The following is a 19,230-nucleotide window of genomic DNA, read 5'->3' as shown; positions in this document are numbered from 1 at the left end:
TATCCAGCTTCTTGTCCACTGTAACCCCAGGTCCTTTTCTGCAGATCCTACTGGGAAATTCAAAGTGAGACTTTAAGAGACACCTATGCTCAATACAGTTATGTGTGAGGAGTTACTAAGTTTACCAAAGCTGTGGAAGATAGAGTATGTACTACAAAGATGATAAATTACATTAGTCGGACTAATTCGTTTAACTCTCTACTAGATTTCAGCTCCTGCCACTCCTGTTGGGAAATCCCAGCTTTCAGCACAAGGTAATCACAGAGTGAGAGACTGAAGAAGAAAGCTCAGCGTGGCTACAACAGCACTCGGACCACTGCTAAAGATTAAAGTTTTCTTATAAAGGTAACTATTTTGAGGTAACCTGCATGCTACCTGACCTGTTCTCACACATAAGCATTCACAGTTCTTTATACTGTTCATAGATTAGAGCGGTTCATTCCACCAAACTGAGTCGTCAATAATTTTTCCTTCCCCCTTTCAATTCAGACCACCCCCACCCCCACCATCCCCCCTTGCTGGGCAAACTACTGCAGCACAGAGCTCTAATCCCAGTCTGCTCTGCCACTTCTGATACTGGCCACTCTGAGTCAGGATGCTAATGCCTCAGAAAAAACTAATAGTCCAAGCTACCGATGGAGTAGTTTCTTCTTAACCTTGCCAGCTAGTAGCTAGTTTATGCCATTAAGTAGGAGTGTTTCTCTCTTCTAAAAGAAAAAAAAAATCCTCCTAAAACATTACTGTAGATGGTCTCAATTTATACTGATAGACCATCTACCTAAATTAATAAGTTTTTTAATCCTACTAAAATCAGCCTCAATCTCTTGTGGCAGCAAGCTCCACTCATTATTATGAGTTACACTTAAAAAAACCCACCCATTTCCTCACATCTGTTTCAAATTTTGTGCTTTTAAAGTCTCTAGATGTGCCCCCCAACCTATTGTTAAGCCATCGGTAACTACAGTCCTGGTTGGTGGAGGATAAGAAAAGGGTACACCCTTCCATATATCGTTCTGATCTGCCCACCACACTAGGGACTTCAGGGCTGCTGAAGGTACTCAGATCAGGCTGTTCAAAGATTGATGATTTGGGAGACACATCAATTTCAGCCATCCTTGCAGAGTACGGAGGCACAATCTCACATGTTGAACCACATAAGTACATGAAGCCATGTGGGCTAGCAATGTCAAGCATACCCAAATGGTGGTTGAGAGGTGAAGATCTGAGACACGGACATAGGCAGCAAATTGTCTGAAACGACTTGAGAGAAAGGCCCCTGAACTCAGTCTAGTAGGGCCCCAATGAACTCCATTTTGTGTTTTGGAATTAATGTGGACTTTCCTTTGTTCAAAATCAGTCCCAGACAATCCAAGAGACATAGTATGAACTGGACTTGATGGTGAACTTGGTCTTTGGACTTGCCCCTCGCTAGCCAATCATCCAGATAAGGGAAGATGTGAATCCCTGTTCTCCTGACAGACTGCTGTTACAGTCGGGAATTTGGTAGATACACACGAGGTTGAGGGCAGGCCAAAAGGGAGTACTGTGTATAGATAATGTAGTGGTGGGTCAACAAATCTCAGAAACTTCCTGGGGCTTCACATAACTGCTACATGAAAGCAGGGTTCTTGAAGATCGAGGGCAGCAAGCAAATTATTGTGGTCCAATGCAGGAAGAATCAGAGCTAGGGTTTCCATGTGGAATTTCATATTTGATACAATGTTGAGACTTCAAAGGTCGAGAATAGGTCTCTCCTCCCCTGAACTTGCGAATCAGGAAGCAATGTGAGTAGAACCCTGTTCCCCAAATGATGAAGGGAAACATTTTCTATGGTTCCCAAACTTCAGTCTTAAATCTGCTGAAGAAGGAGTAACCTATGAGAAGTGTCCCTCAAAAGGGATGATGCAAAGGAGGAGATGGTTTAGGAACTGGATGGCATATCCTGATCCCACAGTTCTCAGAATGCATTTGTCTGTGGTTATTGTTTCCCAAGCCTTGTAGTTGTGGGATAGCTTGTCCCCAAACAGGAAGATACGGTCAGGGAAGTTGTTGACAAGTAGCATGCTGACCTCAAGAGAAGATTTAAATTGACTACTAGCTCAAAGCTAACGAAGGACAGTATGGTTGGTTCCCCAAGGGCCTTCACCTCTGTGACTTGATTTCCTTTTGGAGACATCTTGTTGCCTAACAAGAGAAGCTGTCTGTCTGAAATACTCCTGGGAGTACTGATGGTACTGTTACCATTGTTGCTGTCCACTCTTAATAGCTGGGGTATAAACTCCCAATGTGCACGAAGTGGTTCAACTGTCCTTAAAAGAATGCAGTGTTCCACTATCTTTCTTTTTGGAAAACAAGAACAAGCCATCAAAAGGCTTGTATATTTTGTTGGACTATGAGAGCTACCCCAGAGTTTGGTAACCAAGAAGCTTTTCTCATTGTTACAGCTGAGGCCATAATCCTGAAGGAAGCATCTGCTACATTAAGTGCTGATTGCGGTGACATCTTACCTGCCAACCTGGACATCCTGTTCCAATTTACAAAATCATATTTAGATAACACCTGCTGATTAGCAGCATGCATCTGTAACAATGAGGTAAAATAAATCTCTCACCATTAAATCTAATCTCAGACTTTGTCTTTAGGTGTTGCCTCGTACCTTCCCTGTCAAACTCATTTGCAGCCATTACAACAAGAGTTAGGGTCTCAATGGAAGTAGAAATGCTGAAATCATTGCATAGGTACATAGTACCACTTGTCCATATGCCCTGCTGTGGGAAATAAGGAAGCGGATGTATGCCACAAGGACTTTACAATCTCCAAAAGAGCATCATTTATAGGGAGAGCTACCCTCTCCAGGGATGAAGAATATCTACCAATTCATGGGTATTCTCCAAGACAAACTCAGCTTGGATACCCAAGGCATCTCAAGGGTCCCAGGGAGGCCTCTGCTGAAATGAAAATGGTATAGGACACTGGGCCAAGATCAGCTCTTCCTATTGAAACTGTGCCAGTCCTGGTACCCACAGTGGATACCCCAGAGACCTAGAAGACTTCCAGCATTGGTTTTTGGAAGGAGGCAGAGACAGATGACAACTCTGAGCCTGAGGAACCATTCAAATAATTTGCAAACAAGGCAGGTGCTACTCTGCAGGAGCCAGAAAGCATTCAGACTGCCTTAGGTACAGTAAGAATCCCACAGTGCTCAGAACAGTACAGTAGCCAAACCTATGAGTACCAGTTGCAATGCTGATGTGGGACTAATGCTCAGGACCAGAATGGCCATCAGTGCTGAGTAGATCTGTACTGAATCTGAAGAACTGGTCTGTACCAAAAGTGTAGAAGCTGGGATTGTCATCGGAGCTGATCAGGATATCAGTTCTGACAAAAGATGTCAGTGCTGATAATCAGACTGGATTCAATTCTGTAGCATGATTCTTAATTGGTGCTGAGGAAGACACCACAAACAGCCTGCAGTCTGAAGTAGCCAACCCAGATAGATGGTCCTGGGGTCACAGAAAGCACCGCCACACCTGAGGACTTCTGTATCAAAAGGAGTGTATACGGAGACAGAGTAAATCCACTGCTTCGTGGGGTTGATATTGTCAGTGCCAAGACTGAGGTCATCAGAACCGGATGCAACAGACATCCCACATTTCAAGGTTTCCGGTCTTTCCTCTATACCAGGAATTTTATACACAGAATAAAAAAATTCCAAGCATACAGCAGGAGCCATAATCAACCTGAAGAAAATGCCTCCGAAGGTTATCTGTCAAGTCTATACATATAGACAGATTCTGTTGTCTGACTAATAAAGGAAAGCAAGCTTCAGAATATACTCTTTTCTATGACTGTCAGAAAAAAGCTCCTTTCAATCTTTTTATGCACCACAGATTTCAAGAATCCAGATATGATTCACATCAGATCTGGTCATCACTGATTACGTCTCCTACAGCTAAGGGAGAAACATTTGTCATGACAACTTCTCCCACAGTTTTGTGCTTGCTAGTGTGATCTTCATAACCAAAACTGAAGAAAGAGTATTTAAAGTCACCTTTGCAATGTGGACAACTTGTTGAGAACGAACTTCAAAGAAGCTCCTCTACATCCCAGTAACTTTGCCTGCAGTGACTGATAAACAAAAACAGAAAGATGAAAAAGACAAATCCTTTCTTTGCATCACCTCTGAGTCTTACCCAGACAAGCTATAGCTAGTCCTTATTTACACCATTTTCCACAATATTTTTTTACCATCAGTCTCAGCAAGACTCAGTTCACCCAGGAAGTAGCCTCTAGGTTTCTTCAGGTACTTCAGGAAATGCTTATCTTTTGATAGTCTGAGGAAGAGAATTAACTGAAGATTCAGACTTTGGATTAGGATAACAAGGATCTCTAACTCTTATCTACACTTCAGCAAATCAAAGCAGCCAGTCACCCCATTAGTCTGGATTCCAGATCTAGACTTTATGAGCAGACTCCAACTAGAAGATCCTTGATTGTGTATTCCTCTACTGCCTTGAGAGGCTGCCTGGACACATCAACAAGTAATGCACCAATCAGAACATCTCAGATTACTACAGTGCTTTCACCTACCTGCCCTCTCCCCACAGCCCCCCAGTCTTGCTTTACTCCTACAGCCATGCAAGAAGCCCATCTTTTATTAATTGCTAAAGTTATAAATTTATGTTTTATGCCATCGAAAAAGAGGTATTCCAAACCAGTTATCAGAGAAGACATTATGTGCTAGCTCCTTCTCTTCAAAAGGGAGCAGCTTCCAAATTCATATCACAATTTCAGTGAAAGAGGTATCAAGATGGTAACCAAAATATGTTTTTATAAACTCAAAAAGCTCATGGCCTGCCAAGGTTAAAATTCCCAAGTACTTTAAGTTTAGCCCTGGGGTATTCATGACAACAAAAAACGAAAAAAAGTCATTTCCTTGGACCAGTACAGCTTCTTGGTTCAAGTCTAAGACTGACTACAGAAGTTCCAGACCTATGTAGTTTTCAATCCCTAATTGTCATTTTCTAATGAAGCCTTTACTATTACTATAATATTACTAGATTAGTACATTTCCAGTATTTAGTCCTGAGGCCAAAGCACTAGAGAAGTACTACTGCTACCCCAAGGGCATAATTCTCATGAATTATGAGACCACCAGGTCTAGAAAGTACTACTGGGATCCTTATTTAATATGGGAAAGTCTTTTTTTAAAAAATTATGTTATTCTCCTTTTATGAGCCAGAAGTTCATTTCAGAAAGCAGTGGGACAGAACTGATGTCCTATCCATAGTTAAAAATAAGGTTTGTAGGTTCTATTTGTGCAGACCAGATATACTGTTTAACAGCTAGCTAGCAAATCCTACTTAAGCAGTAGTTACTGTTTCCCTGGCATGCACAAACATTGTGCAAAAAAATTACACAAAGATAGTATTACACAAACCTTAATGTCAAAAAGTAGGAACTGAACCAAAAAAATACTCGGAATCTAACAAAACATTTACATTCTAAGTGTCTTCAGTTAAGAGAATCAGTGACCTTTGCTACAAAAAGCTTCACCAGTTCTCCACACAATGCTTTCTAAAACATGCCACAGAATTTTAAGTTTCTATGCAGTATTCAGCGAGGTATGCTTTTCACTAGAAGGGGAGAAAAGAGATTTATAAATATTCAAAAAGACATTTTGTTTGTATGAAGTGAGAAATAACGGAGTTTAATTTTTAGACAATATAAAGACTGGAGAAGCACAAAGCATGTGAATGACTTCAGAAGTAGGTCTGCAACAGTAAAAGATAGATCAATTGCTCTACAAAATACCCTGTTATCCAGTGGGTCAGCTACACTAGATTTGAAGAACTAAGACTCAGGGGGTCATTGGCTCAGAAAAAAAGGGATGAAGAGAATACATTAAGTGCACCTTTGAGAGCTAAACTCAGCCAAGTTGCCCTGGAATCCAGAACCTAGAAAGACTACTAGGCCAAGACCCACTTCCTGTAGCAGGGGAAAGTCTGATCCTAGATCTTCACCAAGCAATAGCAACAGATTGCCCACTCCAGCAACTGGAGAAAAGCAGCACAAAAAATACACCCAAATTAGAGATTACATCCTACACAGATTGGCAACTGATTACCTTCCTCCCACAGTCCGGATGGGCAAGTCTTCCTGCAAGAGAACAAAGCCTGTACCACCAAACACAGGTTCACGATACTGCTGTACTCAACAGGAGCTGGTGTTTTCTAACCTGGCCTTTGTACTCAAAGGGAGAGAAGTGCATAAGCTCAGAAGATAGTGCCTGAGAACCATGCCACTAAGCCTCAAATTCAAAACCAATAAATGTAAAGAGTTTTTCACATGTATAAATTAGATTGTGGAACTAATTGCTATAGAAAGTCATTAGCAAGATTCAAAAGAGGTTGGACATTTATACGGATATCAATACTATCCAAAGATATAATTAGTGATAATTTTGGAAGAGATATTAAGCTTCATTCTGCAATTACACCTAGCTATTACAGACCAGGATGAGACATACCACCAAGATCAGCTGTGACTACCCCACATCTTCATATTGCTGGGTTCTTGAATCTTTGTCTGAAACAGTGGTTCCCAACCTTTTGGGGCTCAGGACCCTTTTGTAAACCTTGATGACCTGTCATGACCCAAAAAATAGCTTTAGTATAAAAACCATCTGGTTTACCCACAATATAATATACACATTAACCTAGTAAGTACTAGATAAGTACACCATGTAACCTAGGGGTTCTCAAACTGGGGGTCGGGACTTGGGGGTCACGAGGTTATTACATGGGGGGTCATGAGCTGTCAGCCTTCACCCCAAACCCTGCTTTGCCTCTTGCATTTATAACGGTGTTAAATATATAAAAAAGTGGTTTTAATTTATATGGGTGGGGGTCACACTCAGAGGCTTGCTATGTGAAAGGGGTCACCAGTACAGAAGTTTGAGAACCACGGATGTAACCCAATAAGTACATTTAGGTGACCACTCATTGAGAAAACCTGACCTGAAACATATGGTACTGGCCACTGTCAGAGAGAACACTGAATCAGATGAACTTCAGATCCAATATGTAAATTCCTATATTACCGCTGTTCTCTTCCTTAAAAATCTATGAACACACTAGTGACTTTTTAAGTCTACTTACAGCATCTAGACACTACTACACTTGAAGAGGATAAATCCAGCTCCATGTGCGCCTGCTATTGACATTAGCCACAGAAAACCTGGAGAAATAGCTTTTGAGGTTATTTCTCCGCCACATCTGAATAAAGGTTTCTCCCACCTAGTATTACTGAACTAAACTGGTGCATAACTACACCATATCGTTTAATATTGTGCTAAAGTCTGGTCTAATAAGGCTTTCATACATTGCTTTTACCATTATTAGAATTAGCTTTACCAGTTTGGAACTCAAGGAGTTTGGGCAGCGACTACTGATCCATTCTGTTAAGTTTCTGCATACACACATTTCAAGAAAAATAAGAGTCTCCTAGGCAGTTTACTGAAATATTTTAGTTGCCTGCGATGTTTTGGGGTTTTTAAAAAATACTTGGCTAGACAGCCACTAGCTAATTTTAACTATTAAAAACTCTTCTTCAGAATTACATGAATCAGATAACAGCTAATTAAGTTTAGGAACAAGCCATCATAGGAGCAATTTATTTAATTTCATCTCAACGCACCCTCTTTTTATGAGCATTTGCCATTTAAACAGAATGAAGTAACTGTTCAAACAATTTAAGTCTCTCTAATAAGACACAAAACAAAGATTCCTGGGGGAAAACTGACATGAAACTCAATTCATTAGGAATAAGAATTTCTACACATTAAACACTGACAGAATAATAGTGCCCCAAGCCCCTGAAGATTTTACTGTACTCTTCAGAGAGACTAGTGCTTGGGGACCCGAAGGAGAGTACAAAGATGTAGGCCAGCTGGCTATGCCACTCTGATGACCCTTCACTGCACTCAAGTGGTGGGAGGTAGAAGAAAATCTTGAGAACAGACTAAGGCCAGCTGCACCACACTGCTGGTCCCATCCCTCAAAGAGTTTTCTAGATGTTCTTTCTTCAGAAAAGTTTGTTTTAATTGACATTTAGAATAGAAAGTGCAAAGTACAAGATAAAACAGTGCATAGTGAAACCAGAGGGCAAGCTAGCTGAGCCTTATAAATGGTAATCCACATCTCTAACCTGTTAGAATTCTTTTTTAGAACTTAAAGGGGGGGGGGGTGTGTATGTATGTATATAGGGAAGAAGCGGGAAGGGGAAAGGGAGAAACAAGTGGATAAAAATTATCTAGCCCTTCAAAAGTCTTCTAAATACAGTGCCACAAAAAAGAGGCTAAAAAGGAATCTTATTAACTACAGAGTGACAAGTCCTCTGATAGTTTAAAACTGGTTAAAAGACAAGAAGCAACAGAGTAGGAATAAATAGCCAAATTCTCACCATGGAAAGAGGTTAATAAAGGGTTACCCCACGATGAGTATTAAGGTTGGTGTTCTCTGTATTGATTAATAACCTGAAAAGGGATGAATAATGAAGAGGCTAACTTTGCCTAACAGGTTGTTTGTTTTATTTGGTTTATTTCTTTTGTTTTTAAGTGTTTTAAAAAAAAAAAAAACGTGTAAAAAGCCCACCAAGATCAGGTGTTCTTCCAGAAGATATGCTCTAGGAATTATTTTGGGGAAGTTCTATGGCCTGTGTTATATAGGAGGTCATGCTAGATAATCACAATGGTCCTTTCTACCATTGGAATCTATGTATGAATCTAGTAAGGCTTGTAAGGATCTTCACAAAGTCCCAGCAAAAACACTTTGTGAAGTATGGGGTCCACAAGGCCAAACTAGTAAAAACTTGAAGGAATCATTTCAGCTACTTGTACACCGTTATTGGTTTTGAGTTTAAGAAAGGGAGCTATTTATGTAGACAACTCAGTAGGCAGTAATGGTTACAGCAAATAAAGAGATAGAAAATATATATGCATAGACTCCAAAGCCGATTGTGAAGATTACAAAGCGATCTCACAGAACTGTGAGACGGGGCAACAAAATGGAGGATGAAATTCAATGTTGATAAACGCAAAGTAATGCACACTGGAAAACATAATCCCAACTATACATACAAAATTAGTGTGTCTAAATTAGCTGTTACCACTCAAGAAAGAGTGTGATTATGGACAGTCCTTTGAAAAAGTCTGCTCAATATGCAGCAGCAGTCAAAAAAGCTAACAATGTTAGGAACCATTACGAAAGGGATAGATCAGACAAAGTATCATAATGCCACTAAATAAATCCATGGTATGCCCACACCTGGAATAATTCATGCAGTTCTTGTCATCCCATCTCAAAAAAAGGATATATTAGATTTGGAAAAAGTACAGAGAAGGGCAACAAAAATTATTGGTGGCATTGAACAGTCTTCATATGAGGAGAGATTAAAAAGACGGGAACTGTTCATTTTAGAAAAGAGATGACTATGAGTAGGTATGATAGAGGCCTACAAAATCATGAATGGTATTGAGAAAAAGTGAATAAGGAAGTATTATTTATCCCTTCCCATAACACAAGAACCAGGGGTCACTCAATGAAATTAATAGGTACAGTAAAAGCTGTGTTATCCAGCCCTGTACCAACCAAAAAGCTCTATAAACTGGCATTTCTTATCTTCGCAGAAAGTCCGATTTACAGTCCGGCCAACAGGAGCTGCGGAGCCAGCTCTCAGGGTGGGGCAGGCGCAGAGCCGCCTAGCTGCGCCTTTGCCTAGGAACAGCAGGGAGAGGTCACCGCTTGCAGGAAGCCATCCGAGGTGAGTGCCCCCCAGATCTAGCACCCCAAAACCCCTCCTGCTCCCCAACTCCCTGCCACGAGTCCCCTCCCACACCCAAACTCCCTCCAAGAGCCTGTGTCATGCACACCCTCCCATGCCCCAACCCTGCACTCAAACTCCCTCCCTCTTAGTTAACTGGAATTTTTCACTTACAGGAAACATAAGGAAGTACTTCTTCATACATCACAGTCAAGCTGTAGAACTTGTTGTCAGGGCATGCTATGAAGGCCAAAAGTATAACTGGGTTAAGAATTAGATAAGTTCATGGGGGATAGGTCCACCAATGGCTATTAGCACAAAGTGGTCAGGGACATAACCCCGTGCTCTGGTTATCCCTAAACCTCTCACTGCCAGAAGCTGGAATTGGATGACAGGGGGTGGACAACTTGACAAATGCCTAGTTTTGTTCATTTCCTCTGAAACATCTGGCCCTGACCTGTCAGAAGACTGGATACTCTGCTAGATGGACCATTGGTCTGACCTTCTTATGTAACACATAATAAAATGCATTTACCAAGCACCTCTGACCCACCTCACCTACTCTGTCCACTGACCCTTCTCCCAAGGATGATTCTAACATTCCACACTTCTCAAAAGCTTCAAACAGCTGTTCTGGTTGTATAAATAAGCCTTCCTGAGAAGTTGTTTTCTTCTTACTCTCCCTAAAAGTGAAATTTGCCTGCTTAAGGCCTCAGGCCAGGTGGAAAACGTTCAACTTGAGGTCTGAAACTTCATTACCTTGTGTGGCTCTAAAAAGGAGCTTTATATACCTCTAAGCCTGGAAGCGCCCATAATATTTGACTGTGTGTCAAAGAAAGCTATTCACTGATTTTGTAAGTTTTAAAAATCTGTTTTTCCCCTTTAGTCCTGTACAGTCGGACCTCTGCATTTAAGGCACTTGGCTTTATGGATAGAGAGATTAAAAGTTTCACTGGAATCATATCAAGACTAGTTTATTTCTACAGTAGTTAAATATTGTACATTTGTGGTTTTGTCAGCCTCATTCTTCAGGGAAAATCTGAATTTTTCCCTCCCACGGTATAGTACTATTCAATTTAATGCATGAAAGAAAGTTTACACATCCTCCTCTGAAGAATCCAGATTTAGCTTCTACTTCTAGAAAGAGGATCATAGCCTGGTATCTTCACAGTCAATATGGTAGTCCTTATGTTTAATGTATCACTTTGTCACCAGAGGGTTTTTTTGTTTATTTTAAACATACACGTTAAATATATTGCAGAAGTTTGGGAGACACTAACAGAAAAGCCAACAAGAGAAAAATTATGGGAGAACAAATGGATATAGGATTAGTTATGCAAGCAAACTCTACAGGCTTACGTGTGTTATTTAAAAAGGCTTTCTGCTGTATCATCTATCTTGAAAGTGCACAAAACTGGTACAAGATATAGCGCAACATAGACAAGACAGTTCCCTTCTGCGGCCCAAACTTACTCTCAATCAAGACTAAACATATGTAGTTTACTACTAACAGTAAACTTTCAAAAATAAAATGTTAACTCAGGAAATACCTAGAAAGCGTTTTCCCTATTTAAAAAGGGACCCTGGAAGGCCCAAAATTTAGGCTATTAAGTTTAAACACCTAACAGAACTATGGTTTTTACTATTGTATGCATGTGAATTTTGTTTAGATTTAAACATTTGTCTGTAGCATTTGTAATCCCAAACATCACAGCATAATGCTAGAGCATGGGAACCAAAAAGTGAAATGACTCCCCCTTTTCATTCCCTTTGGGAAATGCAATGTACAGGGTAGAAGAAGTATTGGAGTGCGCACTTTGTTTTAATCCCAGATGTTATTTGTAATATAGTTAAGTACAGAACTCTCCAAGTTTATTTTAACTACTCTCCTGTAAATAAAAACAAATTCAGTTGAGCAAAGTGGTCTATATTTCCAGTTAAATGAAGTTATGGTTTAATTGATGTTTAGCACATGTAATAGGTTAAATGGTTGAACATGCAGCCACAACTCTGCCCTCCCTCCTCCACACTATCTGCTTTGTAACTGATGTCTTAAACTTAATGCTTATGTACACGGTACTTTCTGGATGCAAAAACTAAAAATTTCTTTTTCTTCCATAAGTACACTAATTTCATTGGTACAATGGTCATACATCTTTCCTTAGAGATTTTATTTAAATTATAAAATTCTCTTCTCTATAACATTCATTTTGCCATCAGTTTTCCTTTGCAGACATACTTAATAAAAGTTACTGTTTGAGGCCGTCTTGAGAAAAATGTGTGCAGTTGTGGTCTTTTACCATTTCATATGTAGCCTGCTTGCATTTTTCATGCAATTTATCCCCCACTTGACTAAAGCTTAAAATACTACTTCCACCAAAAATATATATATTTTTTTAAATATATGCAATGAATTGAGTGAGAATGTACAGAGAATTAAAACAGTTACCAATTCTGAAAGTTAATCTCTAGTGGTGGACCCATATACCCAAGTAGAGCCAAAACAGTAAAGAGGACTCAGCACAGATAAGCTGACCCATATGGGCAGACCTCGCCTATGCGATCAGGTCTTTACATCGCAAGTTCTTTTGGGCACAAATCCCATCCTCCTGTGTGTAGTATCTAGCACAAAAGGTAATGCACGTGTTGTCTGGGACCTCTGAACACTATTGCAGTGTATGAACAAGTTAATAAGGACTAGCCAGATTTTTACTAAGGACCTAGATGAAAGGTCCTGTTTTTCTGGAGGACTACTTTTTTGGGGAGGGGGGAGGGAGAAGGAGACAAAAAGCTATTATTTTTCTAGTCCTCACTGATCTGCCAACAATATGGTGTCTTTAAAGGCAGACTGACAGATAAGCCCCTTCCAGTTGATGGACAAGAAACCTGTGCTGGGGAGGGAAGAGGGAGAGAAGATAGCCAGTATTAATGATTAGAAGGAAAGCTTTACGATGTCCTCCCATTTTGCTTAACATCCAGAAAAATCACATTTGTAGATGAGGTGTTCAAGATGCCCCTTAGAACAAGTGGCGAGGGAAGAAGAAAAAACAACCCACATTCAGCCAGGATGTGGGCTTGTTAGTTATGAACTGCTACATATGTGCACGTGCATGGAAGGATAGATGATCAGCAAAAGCAGATAAACAGGAGAAAGATGCAAGATGAAGCAGCCCACCTCACTCCCAGACCTACACTTCCTATCATACATCCTTCAGCAAGTGACTTCTCTTTCTAGAGTCCCACCATATTGCCTCTTGGCATGTCAACTGTACCAATTTCATGTGCAGCTTAAACCACTGACCCAAGGAAATTGGAGCATCTGCTGTGAGGAATGGGAGGACAGTCAACCCCCACGTATGTTCGTACACACACACACACCTATAGCACTATCCCTTGGGTCCAGCTGCCATTTGTTAGAGAGATTTTCAGACCCAAAAACATCTGCCTAGGAACAGCAGGGAGAGGTCACCGCTTGCAGGAAGCCGCCCGAGGTGAGTGCCCCCCAGATCCAGCACCCGAAAACCCCTCTTCCAGTTTAGAAACCTAGTATTCCGCCAAATCAAGTACCCATTCAACTGTATTTACTGAAGCTGATTGACTAAACTTACATAAGTATTTTGCCAGCCAAAGAAATCAGATTTCCACTCCACTCTTGTTTTTAGAAAAACATGCCCTGTAAAGGAAACTTGACCATGATGGTTATACAAAGGATTCCAGAAGTCTGAGTTGTGGCTGAAAATAGTTTCTACTTTTCTATTTCAACACACTTTTACAATAATCCACTTGCTCTGTAAAAAGCCATATGCTGAAGCTGCATCCCTTTTCATTCTTACATCTGGGTGGTGGGGGTAACAGAAGCTATTGCATAGGCAAGCGATTGGTGGACTTACATGGATGAGGTGGAAAAGATAGCATGGATCAATGAAATGTGGAGAAGTAAAGGAGGTTGGGGACAGTAGGTGTATATGGGATGTACTCCAGGAAAGGAACAACAATGAACACGTTGGTAAAGGCTGGAGCGTACGTTGCCCCCCTTCCCGAGGGCCCCCAGGCAGTGGGGCTCAGGGTTTGGCTTCAGCCTCAGCCCTAGGCCCCAGAAAGTTTACCACCAGTCTTGGTGACCCCATTAAAATGGGGTCGTGACCCACAGTTTGAGAACCCCTGAAATAGAGGGATTTTATCCTTGCTGTAAAAGAGGAGCTCAAGGCAACCTTAACTAGCGTCACTACCATAAATCCAAATATTTCAGTACCTCAATACACTCTCCTAACTTAGTCTTCCATGAGCCTGTAGCAAAACATCCACTAATTTCAATGGGAAAATTAGGGCCACAGTTATTAGTTTAGTTCCAGAAACCAGGTTCAGAAATGCAGCCTGAGTTGGCTGTAATTCCATCAAACCACCATTACCATTATTTCCGGTTCCCCAAATGGCTAGTAATGTTTATTAAAATAAAAGTAAGTCACCCTCTTGCCTTTTACATGAAAACTTAAGTCATAAAATACCTATCCTGACATTTTCATATGAGGACATACTTTATTGCATTACCGAAATCACAGGTGGCACGCTTAATTTTACATCTGTACGTGAGAAAGTATCAGTTTAACATCTTCCATGGCATTAAGGAATTTGATACCAACACACTGAGATTTTTGCTTCAATACAATAAAAGCCGTACGTATTCCCCAAGATAAATCTATATAGATCCATCTTTCTAATACATCTAGTAGTTCTGGAACCAGCACTTCAATCAGTGATGTAATATCTTACTCTCTGGCATAGGTTTGGGAAAAAGTCTCCTCACAATAAAATAAAAATACATACATTACAGCCAAGAGGTTGGGTATGTGACTTCCAACTCTGGAAGTTAGCTGAACTAGATATTACAGAATGCTAGTGATGTAGCCCCATTTTACAGACTGAGACTTGGAGGAGCTTAAATTAAGCTTACATTAAGTTCAAGGGCTAAAAAGAAGTCCGTGGTTTCTGTTCTCAACTCTGGCACATCTTTAGAGTCCCCCCTTTTCTTTAAGTGCAAGAAAATAGTTCCTCAGTTTCATCATCTTTTGTCTTGCAGTAAGAATTTCCACACAACAATGGCAATATTTAATAAAAACACAAGTGCTATGCACTTTTGAATGATGTATTTTAGGGGAAGTCTAGTATTTTTAAGGTGTAGGAATTATTAATTTTTCAGTTAGTGCCTTATTTTTCAAAGTTCTTATCTGACTTGTCCTAAGTGCCAAGTTTCTGAATAGATTTGCGTCACAAGGGACTAAAAGGTAGAGCACCCATCAGTGGTTAAATCTTACCACTTAGGAGTTCAGGGAGACATGGTGGGGGAGGCAATATCTTTTATTAGAAGTTTAATATTTGGACAGGACACTGCTAAACGGGACTATTGAAAGCACAGTACTGGTGGGGGAAGAGGGAGAAGGTGGCACACGTACGCAGGCGTCCAGATCTGCTCCGCCACAAGTACTGAGCAATATAGCAGGCCAATATTTTCAAATGTGTTTCTGAGCAGTAGTTCTACCATTATACCTCTCAAATGCTCTTCATTCTAAGGAATAGTGAGTCTCTAAGTTATATACTTATATGCCACACAAGTCTGGTCTCTCCTCCCTTTTGTTGTTGGAGGTTTACATCAGAAACAAGGCATCGTGAAACTAAGTTTACAGAAAGTTTTAGGTATTTATTTTACACTAAAAGAAATTAATCCAACATCATTTGAACCAATGTATGCAAGTAGCCATGTAAACTTTTTATTCCTCTTCTCTCTTCCTTCACCCCACCTTTTTAACTTGCCTCACTCAAGTCTTGCCTCAAATTGGACTGAATGCACTACAGCACAGGAACGGTCTTTTCCTAGGTATAGCACCTACTACAGTGGTGATCTGATCCTAGTTGGGGCTTCGGGCACCAATACAATACAATACAAATATAGGATTAAAATAACTACCGGCAATAGTGTTAGACTTGGGCTAATTCTCTAACAAACTTTGGCAGATGAACCATACAGTTCTTATGAATCTAGACTCAAATCACACCCCCTAAATATATTTTTTTCCCCACAAACAGCAGGAAGCAGCACAAAGGCGTGTAATCGAACTTAAGAACTTGCAGTAACTTTAGAAGAAAAGTGTGCCCCCCCCCCCAATAAAATATGTTATGAAGGTATATCTATGTTTTATATGTTATATCACATCACACATTATATGAAGGCAAACAATTCACTAAAATGGTGTAAGAAGAGCCTGTGGCTGAATTGGGCCATCTACATCTTTCATACGGAGTTATGGCCTACGGAGGCTACAGGACCCAGCTCCATGTAGCCTCAAGCAGACTTGCTGCTCAAACTAAGACAGAGCTGTACATGTTGTATCCCACAGTTTTCACTTGAACTCCCTATTTACGATCAGGATGGATACAAACTGCTCCATTTTATGCAGATTAGGGATAGCTCTTGAGCTCTGAAGTTGCTAATGTAGCAGACCTTGGCTGAACAAAAGGAGACCCATGATATATTATGGTTCCACCTATCCAAAATTTAAAAAGTTCAAAGTTAACAGAAAACTTGAAGGCAGAAAGCCATTATACACTTCACAATCAAACTGGGAAATAAAAGGTTTAAAAAGCATGACCTTTAAGAGAAAAAAGCCCCATCATCTTGAGGGATTGTGGAGAGTTGGAGAAAATGGGGGAGGGGGGAGGAGAGAGTGGGAGGGAAAAAAAGCAGTCACACTAGTGATGGACATTAAGAAAAACAAGTTATGACTAGCAGCATCGTTTCACAGTTGTTGAATAGAACATTTAATACAAACAATAAATGAATGCAAAATTAAAGCTACGGTTTTACAAACCCAAAGTCGGGCACAGTTCAAAAGTATGGCCTCCCACAGTAACTTTGCTTCATTGCATTTTGTATTAATATGCATGACTACATACATGTATTAAATTAATAAAAATACTAATACCAATACAAAATACACAAATATAATGCAACAAATTTAAAGTTTCTGTGAGAACCATAATGTTAAACTGGCTGATTTTCGGTGTGATTAAAATAATAATCTGACCATCGCATTAAGAGTTCTTGAAGCTCATTTCTTTGTACAAAAGAAGAAATTTAGGGCAGATCTATTTCTGTATCAAGTTTCTTCAAAAACTCCTCAGACAGCAGGCTAAATAAGAACAAATAAAGCTGTTTGAGATGCAGACTTCTAATTCCAGGATACAAATTAGAAGTCTTACTAGTGAAATCATGTACAGAGTCCATTTTTCCACACCCATGCTTGGATAAATAATTCCAATCAAATGGAATTTTACCAAAGCTTTGATTTTGAGAAGTACAATATCAGGTGTGTTCAAGGAGTGGAGCCACAAGACTGCCAGTTAGCATCCACAGGACAGATCAATCTTTTAAATTATACAGATCAACTGCTGAAGTTCCAGTTGTGATAAATCAGTGAGACTGTCAACCTATTAACAAAATAGAATCATAGAAGTGTAGGCCTGGAAGAGACCTCAATAGGTCATCAAGTCCAGACCCCTGCATCAAGGCAGGACAAAGTAATAACTAGACCAGCAGTTCTCAGAACTGTGGGTCGGGACCCCAAAATATGTAACAACCTCATTTTAGTGGTGTCACTACGGCTGGCATTAGACTTGCTGGAGTCCAGACCAAAGCCTAACTTTGAGCCCCACCACCTGGGGCAGAAGCCGAAGCCAGAGGGCTTCAGCCCTGGGTGGTGGGGCACAGGATACAGGTCCCCCTGCTCAGGCTTTGGCCTCCCTTCCTGGGGCGGTGGGGTTCAGGTGGGCTCATGCTTCAGCCCCCCCTCCTGGAGTCATGTAATAATTTTTGTTGTCAGAAGAGGGTGGAGGTGCAATGAAGTTTGAGAATCCCTGAAGTAGGCCATTCCTGACCAGTGTTTGAGTTTGAGACCCCTGGGTTAGACAAATGACCACAAGGGCCACATGAGGATTAATGCATTGGCCCGAGAGCCGCATCACTGACACCCCCACCCTCACTGCCCCCAGCCCCATTCCAATCCTTCCATGAGGCCCCGCCCCTGCCCCGCCCCCATTCCAACCACTTCCCCAAAGTGCTGCTCTTGCCACTCCTCCAGGTACCTCCCCCAAAAGCTCCCATTGGCTGCAGTTCCCTGTTGGTTCCCTGCCAATGGGAGTGCAGGGGGCGGTGCTTGGAAGCAAGAGCAATGCACAGAGCCCTTTACCCTCCCCCCCACCCCCCGTCCAGGGGCCACAGGGACATGGTTCCAGCCGCTTCAGGGAGCGGTGTGGGGCTCGCAGGCTGTAGTTTGCCCACCTCTGGCCTGGAGGTAGGCAGAGGGGCATGGGGAACTTGATGGGCCACACAAAAGAACCCCGCTGCATGTTTGAGACCCCCAGTCTAACTGGTTATTAAAAAACTCTGACAGAGATTCCACCATCTCTCCAACAATTTTTTCCAATGCTTAACTACCCTCACAGTTCGGAAGTTTTTCCTAATGTTCAACCTATACCTCCTTTGCTGCAATTTAAACCCATTGCTTCTTGTCCTATCCTCAGAGGTTAACAAGAAAAATCTTTTATGCACTTGTAAACTTATGTTCCCCCCCCTCAAGTCTTCTTGGCTCCAGACTAAAACTTTTTTTTTTTTTTAAAAAATCTTCCCTAATCAGTCATGTATTGTAGACCCTGAATCATTTTTGTTGTTCTCCTCTGGACCTTCTCCAATTTGTTCACATCTTTCCTGAAATGTGGCACCCAGAACTGGACATACTACTCCATCTGAACCCTTATCAGCACAAAGTAGAATGAAAGAACTGCTTTTCACAGTTTGCTTACAACACTCCTGTTAATACATCCCAGAATGATGTTTGCCCCCCCCCTTTTTTTTTGGCAAAAGTGTTACACCAGGGGTCCCCCCAAACATTCTGTTACACCCCTTTACCCATAATGGAACCGGTGTCCCCCTCCCTCCCCTAGAACCATGGTCAGAAGCAGGGCTACGACCAGGGCAGAGCAAGGCTGGGTGGTGCCCCCAAATCATTGAACATCTCCTGGTTAAGACATGGTGGTCCTCTTGCCCTACTTCCTATCTTTCCTACGCTGTGGGATAGTTAGCTTTTGTGATCTTCATACCCTCTGAAAAACTGCCAACTCCCTCAAACTGCTTTTCCCCTTAGACTTGTGTCCCATGGGATCTTACCTACCAATTACCTTAGCTTGCTAAAGTCTGCCTTTTTGAAATCCATTATCTTTATTTTGCAGTTTTCCCTATCATTCCTTAGAATCATGGATCACTTTTGCCCAAACTGCCCAGCACTTGCGACTTCTCAAACAGTTCCTCCCTATTTGTCAAAATCAAATCTAAAACAGCCTCTCCCCTAGTTGCTTTCT

General features: G+C 41.1%; 1 protein-coding gene across 7 annotated transcripts in view; it reads right to left on the bottom strand.

Moving 5' to 3' along the window:
- FAM53A (family with sequence similarity 53 member A) overlaps window positions 1-19,230 on the bottom strand; it is a 98,303-nt gene that overhangs the window by 70,297 nt on the left and 8,776 nt on the right. For 2 of the 7 annotated variants that reach the window (XM_084626869.1, XM_084626870.1), the window contains exon 2: window positions 6,530-6,646. The exons of 4 other annotated variants lie outside the window; for them this stretch is intronic. The gene's annotated coding sequence lies outside the window, so the exon portion shown is untranslated. Of the gene's footprint in view, window positions 1-4,051; window positions 4,074-6,529; window positions 6,647-19,230 lie in introns of those variants that run through there. One more of the 7 variants, XM_084626872.1, reaches the window with a different exon arrangement.

The sequence above is a fragment of the Lepidochelys olivacea genome (assembly GCF_965140295.1).
Source record: "Lepidochelys olivacea isolate rLepOli2 genome assembly, chromosome: 4".
Lineage (NCBI taxonomy): Eukaryota > Metazoa > Chordata > Testudines > Cheloniidae > Lepidochelys > Lepidochelys olivacea.
The sequence above is the reverse complement of the archived record's forward strand: the minus strand, read 5'-3'. Positions and strand labels throughout refer to the sequence as shown.